Source organism: Rhinolophus sinicus, chromosome 3 (assembly GCF_057876585.1).
Source record: "Rhinolophus sinicus isolate RSI-liver-muscle chromosome 3, RSI-T2T, whole genome shotgun sequence".
NCBI classification, from domain to species: Eukaryota; Metazoa; Chordata; class Mammalia; order Chiroptera; family Rhinolophidae; genus Rhinolophus; species Rhinolophus sinicus.
In genome coordinates this window covers 183,322,320-183,334,461 of record NC_142503.1, presented here as the reverse complement: position 1 = coordinate 183,334,461, position 12,142 = coordinate 183,322,320, and the positions used below count along the sequence as shown (strand labels likewise).

Genomic DNA, 12,142 nt, shown 5'->3' with positions numbered 1-12,142 from the left:
TTTCAGTACTAAAGAAATATTGCTCTATTGTCTTATTACTTGCATTGTTTCCAAGGACAAAAGTCTTCTGTTATAATTTTCTTTTAAAACATGCTTTTTTTTTTATCCCTCAGGCTGTTTTTAAGGCTTTCATTATTACTGGTTGAGAGTAATTTGATTATTATGTGCTTTGATGTTCTTTTTCTTCATATTTCTTGTGTAGAATTTTGAGGTTCTGGATTTGTGCGTTTATGGTTTTCATCAAATTTGGAAAATTTTCAGCCATTATTTAATCCATATATATGTATTCCCCCCCTTCCTCCCCGGGATTCCTTGGTTCCCTTTTTAGTCTTTTTTTTTTTTTTTTTTTTAAGATTTTATTGGGGAAGGTGAACAGGACTTTATTGGGGAACAGTGTGTATTTCCAGGACTTTTCCAAGTCAAGTTGTTGTCCTTTCAATATTAGTTGTGGAGGACGCAGCTCAGCTCCAGGTCCAGTTGCCATTGTTAGTTGCAGGGGGCATAGCCCACCATCCCTTGTGGGAGTCGAACTGGCAACCTTGTGATTGAGAGGACACATTCCAACCAACTGAGCCATCCGGGAACTCAGCAGAGTCAAACCGGCAACATTGTGGTCGACAGCCCAAGCTCCAATTAACTGAGCCATCTGGCATTGGCCCATATGGGAATTGAACCGATGGCTTTTGGCATTAGGAGCACAGAGCTCCAACCACCTGAGCCACTGGGTCGGCCCTATCCATATATTTTTTTCTGTCCTCTCTCTTATTGCTTTCTATTGTTTTGGGGATTCCAATTATTGCACTTATATTAGGCTGATTAAAAGTGTCCCACAAAGAGCTCATTGAAGCTTTTTTTCATTAGAAAATTTCTTTTTCTCTCTGTTTTTCATTTTGGATAGTTTCTTTTCTTTTTTTCCCCTGTATCTTCAAATTCAGTATTCTGTTACTGTTTTTTTTGAAATAGTTAATTTGCCACTAATCCCATCTGTATGTTTTTCAGGTCAGGTGAAATTTTGATATCCACAAGTTCAATTTGGGCCTTTTTCATATTTTCACTGTCTGTATGCAACTTTTTGAACATCTAAAACACAATAACTGTTTTGATGTCTACATTAGTTTCTTAGATCTGCTGTAACAAACTACCACATATTTGATGGCTTGAAACAACAGAAATTAATTCACTCACAACTCTGGAGACTAGAAGTCAAAAATCAAGGTCTTGGCAGGAGTATGCTCTCTCTGAAGACTCTAGGGGAGATCCTTCTTTGCCTCTTCCTAGTTTCTGATGGTTACCAGCAGTCCTTGATGTCCCTTGGCTAGCATCACTCCAATCTCTCTCCTGTATCACAAGATATTCTCTCTGCGTGTCTCTCTGTCCTAAATTCCCTCTTCCTATAAAAATATCAGTCATTGGATTAGGGCCCACCCTAATCCAATATGACTTCAATTTAACTTGAATTCATCTGCAAAGACCTTGTTTCCCAACAAGGTCACATTCACACGTACCAGGTATTAGAACTCCAATATATTTTTCTTGAGGGGCACAGTTCAACCCACAACAATGTCCTTGTTTGATAATTGTAACATCTTTGTCAGTTCTGGGTAAATTTAGAATGGTTGATTTTTCTCTTTAAAATGAATTGTATTTTCCTTGTTTTTTGCATGCCTGATCATCTTCATTTGGATGTCAGACACTGTAAATTTTATCTCTTTTGGTGCTGGATTATTTGTTTTTATATAAATATTCTTGAGATTTGTTATGAGGTGTGGTTAAATCACTCGGAAACAGTTTGATATTTTTGGATCTTGCTTTCAAGGCTTGTGAGGTGGGACCAGAGTGGCATTTAATCTTGCACTAATTATTTCCCATTCCTGAGGTAAGACTCTTCTGAGTACTCTACATAATATTCCACGAATTATGAGGTGTTTCATTCTGACTGGTGGGAATAATCACTGTTCCTGTTCCTCTGTGACTGACAGGTACTTTTCCCTCCAATCTTGTTCAATGCTCCTTTCTCCAGCCTCAGTTTCTTTACATGCATGTGATGATTTGTATGCTGCTGAATACTCCAAAGAGACCCTTTAGAGTTCTCTGGAGTTTTCTTACTTTGTAGCTCTCTCCTCTCCATAGTTTGTCCTGCAAACTCTAGCTACATTGAGCTCCCTTGACTCCCGTATCTGTCTCTCCTCAATTCAAAGCATCCACTGAGCTCTGCCTGGGTTCCTTCTACTTGAACTATGGCCTGCAAATTCTCTCAAGGCAGGAAGTTGTGGCGATCATAGGGCTTACCTTATTTGTTTACTGTTTTTCAGGGATCACTATCCTTTTTTTTCTTCTCATGTTTACTATCTTGAAAAGTACTGTTTCATGTATTTTGCCTGTGGGTCGGTCTTTCTTTCTTTCTTTCTTTCTTTCTTTCTTTCTTTCTTTCTTTCTTTCTTTCTTTCTTTCTCTCTCTCTCTCTCTCTCTCTCTCTCTCTCTCTCTCTTTCTTTCTTTCTTTAATTTTTTTTTTTACTCTGGTAGATGGTAAATATGGTCTCTGCTTCTCCATCTTTACTGGGAATATAAGTGGTATGCTAAAATGTGCAGCATTTTAATCAAGATTTAGGCAGCATGAAATTGGCTTAGTGGTGACCATAATGTAGGTAAAAATCTATGCCTACCAGTTTCAATTCAGAAAAGTGGTACAAGCCTTCAGGATAATCATGTTCTAAGAGCCTGCTCAACAAATTGCTGTGATAATCAATAAGGCAATTTTCTTTCCTTAGCATAATTTTAAACTGGGGAAAATAAATACGTGAGATGAGAAGATGAATCAGTTTAAGTAAAGAGAAAAGTGTTTTCACTCGGATCCATTAAACACATACACACAAAGCCTTTAAAATATATCAGATGAATGAGAATGACTACAGAGCATTGCATTTTCCTTCTTGTAGAAGATCCATCAGTGCGGTCCAACTATCAGAAAGCGGTGTTTAGCAATGAATTCCTCTGTGTTTCATCTTTTTTTTTTTCAAAAGGTACCTATTAAATTGGAACATAGGGTATATTACTTAGCTACAATAAAAAATGTTTTATAATTTTGGATTTCTACATTAATAGTTGTGCATTTTGACCTAAATGCATATAAATTGCTGTGTTTTATATTTGTGATGCTCTTGACATGTGGCTGAAAAGACTATTATGGGACCAACAGTGCTTCTACACAATGAATGGCTGAAAATGATTCTTTGAGTAGCGGGCAATACCATTTTTGCAACATCTTGTCTTTTATTTTGAATCTTCTTAGATTTGCAGTTAGCTTGAAAACTTGATGCAGGAATTGTCAACAACCATTTATGATAGTTTTGTGTTGGTATAAAGAGAGTAACTTTCACCATTGTCTTGGTTCAGTGAGTATTTTGAATAGTTCCATTCAGTCCTAACAAATTAGGATGTTGGAGATTTCTCTTTAACCTTACCCATAGCATCCATTTTGGCACTTTATCTTCCTTCTTATCAATTATATTAATCATTGCCCTGTGATACTATAAGGGAGGTTGGCCATCTGTGGTGGAACCAAGCAATGTCTAATGGTACAGATGGTCATTACTTATGCTAGACAATCACTGGTTACAACGCAGACTGCTTTTGAAGGGACATCCTTCCTTAATGCCAATGAGAGGACACCTAGGTTCAGGCTATGAATTGTACTTACTTGAGTAGAGGCTGGGCACTCTATGGACATGGGCTTTCTTCCAATATCTTCAGGTCTGGCCCCATCTCCCCTACCAACTCCTCAACTCCCCTCTTCTGTGTTTCTTATCACATTCCCAGCCATGAATCCCTTTTCTTTTGGGGACTGCTCTTCTTCATATTTTCTTGACTCTGAGCAACATGAGGGCAGAAACTATGTTATCTCCTCATTTTCACTGCATCTCAGTGTCTAATATAATGTCTGGATCCTAGAAAGATTCAGCATACATTTACTGAATTAAATGAATGAATATACAATAGTTTTGAAAAATTAAAATGTTAACAAATATATGAAGTTACTATTATGCTTTTGCATGCATATGGTGTAATTTAATGGCTGTTCTTAATTATCTTAATATCTGTGTCAGGTGGAGTATATTCTTGAATACATCTGTGAGCAAACAGCTTGAAGATAGATGCAAATACATAGGTAGGTCCTTAGAATAATTATTTTATGTTCAAACTGGATATTAAATAATATCTATTTTGTGTTGGCTAGTGAAAATATTTGAATGATTCTAATATGTCAAATTTGTATGCTAATTATGATTGTGTGTGTGTATGTATGTGCACACGCGCACGTGTGTGTCTGTGTGTGTGTGTCAGAGAGAGACAGAGAGAGAGAGAGAGAGACAGAGAGACAGAGAGAGAGAGAGAGAGAGAGAGAGAGAGAGAGAGAGAGATGAAAGGAGGGTGGGAAGTGAAGAAAGCCTAAGAAATTAGATAAAGATTTTAAAAGGTTAGGTCCCTGCATTTAAAAGGCTTAGCACCTAATTTAATGTGCCATCTAGGAAATGGATAATGACAATACAGAACTATTAGAATAGAGAACCCAGTGTTGTTTAATGTGATCTAGCTCTTCTTGAGGAAGCCAGGAAAGCATCATAGATAAAGTAAAATTTGATTTTAGCCTTGAGGAGGAAAGCATCGATGGCTGTTTTGGCAGCGCAGAAGGAAATGACCATCTACGTGAGTAATTTGGACTTTAATTTGTTATTTTTCCAAAGTTCAGTTCTTTGTTGAGGTTTTTAAATGGTCTTTTTGTGACTGAAACATACTTCTCTGATTTGAGTATGTCTCTTTCATATTCCAGAATGAGTGAGGAGATGACCGTAGACTGAGAGTAGCAGCAATCATGAAGTGACATCCTCATATTCTACTTTTGGTTTATCATTAATGAGCTATGTGATCTTGGGGGAGTCACTTACTTATTCCAGGCCTAGAGAATTGGACTAAAGAATCCTCTCTGTTCCCTTCTAGCTCTGAGAGTTTGTGTCTTTAGAACAAGACATTGGGCTCTGGTATGAAGGAGATTTTTTTAACATTTCACTGCTGGAAATTACGCCTGCCTGTTTCCCAAGGTGTAACAGACACGTAGTCTATTTTATCACTGCAACTACTTTGATTTTTTTTTTTAAGTAAAATAAATATTTTAGATTTTTCTGATTAAAGTACAGTCTGGGCCAAGGCAGCTCGCTAATTCAGTATCTAGTGTTTGCCTCCTATATAAGCCATTGGTTCTTTAAAAAAAAAACCAAAAAAAAAAACCAACAAAAAAAACAGGGTAAGAGGGCGCGGCCTAGGGACTCAGGTGCTAGCTGATCAGGCTTCTTCCGGGAAAGTCACCCGAAGACTAGTCGTATGACATGCTGGAACTTGCAGTTTTCCAGAGGGCCGCTCTCCCTTAGTAACTCCTTACTTTTGAGGATGAAGTGGACTACAACTCCCAGAGGGCCAAGCGACAGAAGCGGGGTCTTGTTCACTCGTTGCGGCTGGGCGGCTAGTTTAAGTTGCCATAGCTGCGAGTCTGGGGAGAGCAGAGTCGGTTGCGCCGCAGCGTCGGGTCAGTTGCACCTTCTGGGTCATCGGTGGCCGCGGGAGCCGGGTGGGGCCTCGGCGATGATCCGGCATTAAGGACCTGGGGTCATTTTCTGTCTCAGGTATCTGCCTCCAACCTCCTTGACCCTTTCTTTACAACTTCCCTATCTTATAGGCGTTTTAAGTCCCACTTCCTCTTGTCCCAGGGGTGGGGACACCAAGGCTGCGCCTCTGTGTCCGATCTGGGGTGGGCCCGTGGATGGGGGGACTGTGTGCCAGCCTGGGGGGAGGACAGCATGTCTGGCATCCAGACGCCCCCTCCCTCAGCGTGGATTTCCACAGTCAGGTCCTTGGCCAAGTTATCCAGGGAATTTGAAGTTCGTTGCCCTTCCTTTGCCTGCAGTTTGTCTTGCCGCTAGCTGCTACACATGAAACTTGAGCTGTCAAGAAGAGTGGCCTCATTTGGGAGGTTGCTTGCCTAGCTTGAACTATAACTTGCCGTTTTGTATCCGTTCTGTAGTCACAAAAGTTTGCTACCTTTGGGAACCTTGTATCAAGCCTAACATATGCCAACATGGGAATAGTCCCAACGTTAGTTTTTAACAGTCCCTTATTTATTTTGCAGGAATACCTGACATTGAATTCCAGCTGTATCCTTTATTTGTTTGATGTAGCTCAGTCACTTTCTCAGACGTCTTGGAGAACTGCTTTATAGAGTCGTTCCAACTTTATTAGGTAAAGTAGCACAGGGCCTGGCACATCGGAAGTGCTCAGTATCTGTTATTTATTTTTATTAATTATGCGGAACTGTGCTAGTAGAAATATAATGTGAGCCAGTCACACAAGTTTAAATTTTCCAGTACCCACAGACCAGTAAGAAGAAACTGGTGAAAGTAATGTTAATAATTTATTTAGCACAATATATCCCAAATGTTTCCATTTCAACATGTAGTCAATATGAAACTTACTGAGATAGTTCACATCCTTAAAAAAAATATTTTTTTAGTGGTACGAGTTCTTCAAAATCTTGTGTGTTTCACAGTTACAGCACAAGTGAATTTGAACTGGGCAGATTTTGAGAGCTCAATAGCCATATATGGCTACTGATTATTGTATTGAACAGCATAGACAGAAGATTAAAACTGGCAGTTTCACATAGGTACAGACTGGTTTGTCTGGGACTCATCGGGTGGGGGTAAAGTTTGCTGCTTTGTTCATACGTCAAGGATGCATCATACCTGTGTCTTCTCAGCATGTCTTCTCTGCCATTGCATGACCTGTGTCACTTTGAACTCTCTCTCCACAGTTTATTTTGATGAACTTTTCCAGAATACTTTTTTTTCTTGGAGTGGTTTCTAGATGTATTCCCAGCTCTACTTTGTATGTGGACAACTGTCACTTCTCTGGATAACTTTCTGTGGATTCTTACAGACTGCTTTGAAAACAGTCACAAAGAATTGAAAATATTTCTGTCCACAGCTCTTTATTACAAGCAAAGGCATTTTACATTTATTCATTTAATTGCAGTATTGAATGTAGGAAGAACTGGGCAGCTTATAAACTATTTCCTTTAGGAGTGCTAGCATATAGTTAATTAACTGCCTTAAAAATTCGATTGGGTCATTAAATTCAGAAGTAACATGTTAATTTCATTACCTACTTTAGTTACTTTATCCACTGATAGACATGTGGAGGGAGAGTACTTTTGGCTAGACTTGGGCTACAATTCACACTGTGTGGTCTAGACAGCCCAAGGGATGACCAGGTGTGGGCCATAGTCATCATTGAGGGATATGCTGGCTGGGCACTGGGAGGTGAATTCCTTTGAGTTCAGTGGGGCTTTTGCATGACCCAAGGAGCATTTTCTCTGTTCTCTGATATGCCGTAAACTGTACATAGTGAGGGGGAGTTTATTTTCACCTTTTATTATTTTAAAAAGATTAAGGTTGTAGGTGTGTTTTACTCCTTGTTTCATTTATCTGTAGGTGGTTTGGGGAAAGTGTAGGGGCAACCAAAGATCATCTCCTTGCCTAGGCCTTTTGCCCTGAACCTCATGAAGAAATGATAGGAGGCAGACATATGTGCCTAAGAAGAGCACTGAGCTCAGTGGAGCGCAACACGGAGTTTTGGGGGTGTGCTTTGTAAGTATGCTTTCTGCCTGAGTTTCTGAGATAGCAAATTTTTGCATATTTATAGTGGAAAAGAATGTGTCAACCAATAGCCTTTGAGGGGCAAGAAACCCCAATCTAACATGTAGCATAAAAATTAAATGGTTATGCATGCAGTGTTACAAAAATTAAGGGGAACAAACAAGATACTTAACAGAAGTAATAGTGATGTAACTCTATTAGACAAGTAATTGAGAACGAATTTTGTTCCAGGCACTGTAATAGGCACCTTTTATGTAATATATATATATATATTAGTTTTGTTATCTTCATTTTACAAATGAGGCAGTTGAGGCTCAGATAAGTCATTTGATTTGCTTGTGATTCTGGAGCCCAAAGAGCAGGTGTTCATCCCCAGGTGTTCTGACCACACATGTCAGTCCTGCCCACTAAAAGAGGCCCCGTTGCTGTCTGTGATGGCCCTCTAATGGGATTTGATTGACAGCATTTTTTAGATTAACAGTACCAAATAAGCGAAGTTTCCTGTTATTTATCTCTTTAAATGTTCAAAGGATTTATTATCTTTCTTAGTATTTTCAAGATATAATGGTCCTTACATTATTACTGAGGTAAGAGATAGTTATAATTTGTGATTTCTGTAAAATGAACATATTCAATGTGAATTGTCATTGATAATCAAGGGTATACTGTTAAAAGCTTTAATTTTGCAATGTAGATTTAAAATTCTGGACACTTTTAAACATTTTCATGTTGCATTTTGATAAAGGGCGCTTAAACATATAGCCTTGTAATAACACTGTGTATGAAGTTCTGAGAATGAAACAATTTTACTGCTGAAGTAGCTTGATAGGATTATTTAATGCACAAATTCTCAACTGCAGTTTTGACACATTTGGGAATAATATAAAAATAATCTAGAGTAGATTCACTGTTATCCATGTAATAATGTCACTGGACTGATTCTCACATGAAATGTTTCAATATATTCATGTTATTCCGTAGTATATTTTTGTTTGTTATAATAATGTATTATTAAATATCAGCACATAAAACTCTACCATGTCTCTTTTAACTGCTACACAGTATGCCACATGACTAGATACATTTAATGTATCTCTTATCGGCAGATTTGTAGGTTTTTCTTATTGTTTTTACTAAGATAATTCTGCAATGAAACTCTATACATCTACATATAAGATGTATACATACATCTTATACATACATCTCCTTTTGTTTTCCTAGGATAATATTTATAGAAGTAGAATATCTGGGTCAAAACATATACATATTACTTATCTTTACTTGTCTTGCCAGATTATTTTCCAGAAAAGCTATTCTAATTAATATTCTTACAGCAAGATGTGCCCTCGTCAACTTTGGTTGTGAGAGCTCTTATTTTTCATTTGTATAAAACATAAACAAGAATATAGTTTTATTATTTTAATTTGTAATTCTTTAACTAGTGAAATAAAGTACGTTATATGTTTGTTAGGGCCATTTGTATTCCGTGGATTGCCTGTTTGTATATCCTTTGCACCTTTTATTACTGGACTGTTTTTTTTTTAAATAATTTTTTTTTTAGAGAGGTGATGAATCCTTTGATATAATGCAAATATTTTTCTGAGTTTTTCCTTTTTTTTTCCCTAACCTCATTTCTAGTGTCTTCTTATCAATAGTTGTGAATGATCCTTAGAGGCTTTTCAGGTCCTTATCAGATACACTCCCTGAAACTTATATAACCCTTAACATAGATCTGCACAGTGCTGGTGCTGGTGTGTTTGGGAGATGGGCGTATTTGTGGTTACATGAATCTATTTAGCTGATGAACATTTAGAATCTCATCTATGCACAAAATTTGCCATGAAAGAGGTGCTCAGGAATGAATGAGCTCATGGATGAATGGATACGTGAATTGAAGCTAAGCCTGAACTAGGCTTTACTGAATGAAGAAAGACATCAAGGAAGAAATGCACTATAGTGATTATTTTAAAGGAAGACGAGTTAGGCAATTTTATAGATTGTAGAAAGAAGGAAAAAGCTTGATGGTGGGAGAGTGAAGCCTTTCAAATGGCAAAAATGATTTTGCTCATGAGCAGCAATTGGTACATTGAAACAGTGCTAAGAATGGACCTAGATGATAAAGAGCCTAGGTAATTTGGAGTTTAGAGCTTTCTAGTATAGATAAATAATAATTGAGGAATGCAGGTAGCTGTAAATGACAATGATAAATTAAAATGATTTGCAATACAAATCATTTGATTCAGTTGTAAGTTTTAACACATTCAAATGGATTTAAAGTGTTTATCCTTGTTTACTCTATAATATGCACATTATCAAGTATTCATATTCTACTTTACACTTCAATCCATATTATTTGAAAATGTAAGATAATTAATCTAGGCCATTTCCCACAAGAATCATTTCATCCAACAGTTATTTAATTAGTACTTAACTAAATGCAAAGTTCTGTACTTTGAAACTTGTCTCAGGATTAATCAGACAGGATAATAAGGAAAATTTCATTGTAAATTCATTTAAAAACGTTCCAACTACATGCCAGGCACTATGCTAGGTGTGGAAATGCAACCAGGAATAAAATAAATAGAGTCTCTGGTGAGATGAGAATCCAGTTTGGAAACAAGTGATCTCTGGGCTGTGATGAGGTAGCATCCACTGTAGACCCTTGGTCCAGGGCAGGGGAGGCGGGGGGCAGTGAAGGAAGGCTTTCTAGGGGACGTTTGCTCTGAACTGAGTCTTGCAAGAAAAGTAGGAGTTAGCCAAGGGAAAATAAGTGAAAAGAATGTTCTAGGTGGTGAATCCAGCATAGGTTTGGTGGTGAGATGAGCACAAGGAATAGAAAAAAAATTCTGTGGTACAAATGATATTTTGTGGGCATGTTTAATAAACGTCTTGCTATAATAATAGAGTGATAGGAATGCAGAGGGAGGAAAGACCGCTTCTGGCTGGAGATGGAAGTCTTCACTGAGATTGTATTATTGGAGCTATGTCAGACAAGATGAGTGGAATTTAAACAGGTGGCAATATTAGACAGCACAAGGCATTTTAGCAAGGACAAATGACATTAATGGGGAATGGAAGTGGTAGAAGAATAGCTGGTGTAACAGCGGAATGCAGGCCTTATGTTTTCTATGGTTCTTCTGCTAAGAGAGAGGTGGCTGGCTGAGGGTCTTGAATTCCTGATTCAAGCACCTTGCTCAGTGATGTGGGCAGTGGGGTGTCAATGAATGTTGGAATGGATAGGCAGAGACTCAGAGTTAGAGAAACCATTTTGGTTGGAATATGTTGTGGAAAGTCCTGACTCATGAATGGTGCCAGTGGCGAGGAGAAGGGTTAAATGGTTAGAAACCTGGACGTTGGAGGAACGTTCAAGACTCAGCTCTGCCACTTGGTAGCTTTGTAACCTTGGTTACCTTTCTTAGCTTCTTTAAGCCTCTGAGGTATAAATCATGATGGTAGTAGTACTTACCTTGTAGGGTTATTGTTATACAACAGTCTGTGTTGTTAAAGCTTTATTATTTCAACTTTTGTTTTTGGAAGGTTTTTGAAATTGAGGTTCTTGACTGGAATCCACATCCATGTATTCCTAATAATTTAGTTTTTAAAATATGATTAGTTTTAAATGATATTTAATTGTATAACCTTATAATTGGATGCCTTTCGAATTCTATATCTTTTAAAACATTTATGTAAACATTTAGAAACATTCCAGGAAACAGTTTTTGGCGCAAAGTTAAGAACTCCAATTGCCTTTAAAAAAAAAGTTAGAAGTGTTTATTATATTTTAGAAAGACTATGTCAGTTATTCTATTTGTTTACTTTTAAAATTAAGAATAAGAAACGCAAAACTCTTGAATAAGCGTATCAATAAGTACAATGAAAATGTATTCCAGTTGTTTATTAAAGGAGAGTTAAAGGAAAGATCTGAAGATATAAAGTAAAAGAAGAGTAGGAGAAGAAAGAAATATGGGAATTAGGGAAACAGTGGAGGAAAAAGAGAAATAGAAAATATATAGGAGGTGTGATCAAACAATACTGTGAATGTTTAAATAAAAAAAAGTGTATTACAGTAAAAGACACATTGCCATTAATTCCCCTCAAAATACTCCCCCTCGCTTCAAACACACTTACTCCATTGTTCTTGCCACTTTCTGAAGCAGTTCTGGAAGTCGTCTTTCGTGAGTATCTTTAGTTGTGCTGTCATAGCTGCCTCGATGTCCTGAATCATTTTGACTTTGGGGAAAAGCCAGAGGCTCACGGTACCAGATCCGGTGAATAAGGTGGATGAGGACACACTGTAATGTTTTCATTTGATAGAAATTGCCATATACCAGAAATGATGTCTGACACGGAGAGTTGTCATGATGGAGGATGATTTACAGCACACTTTAAAACACACCTTCTCTCAACCGTAGCTCACACCCGACTGACTGTATCGAA

At 37.6% G+C, this 12,142-nt stretch overlaps 1 protein-coding gene across 7 annotated transcripts in view; it reads left to right on the top strand.

The window, feature by feature from the left end:
* Positions 1-5,473: 5,473 nt before the first annotated feature.
* CEP128 (centrosomal protein 128) overlaps positions 5,474-12,142 on the top strand; it is a 345,597-nt gene continuing 338,928 nt past the window's right edge. For 2 of the 7 annotated variants that reach the window (XM_088797438.1, XM_019731122.3), the window contains exons 1-3: positions 5,476-5,677; positions 6,181-6,290; positions 7,541-7,696. The gene's annotated coding sequence lies outside the window, so the exon portion shown is untranslated. Of the gene's footprint in view, positions 5,678-6,180; positions 6,291-7,540; positions 7,697-12,142 lie in introns of all 7 variants that reach the window. The other 5 variants (XM_074327098.2, XM_074327095.2, XM_074327091.2 and 2 more) reach the window with 5 other exon arrangements.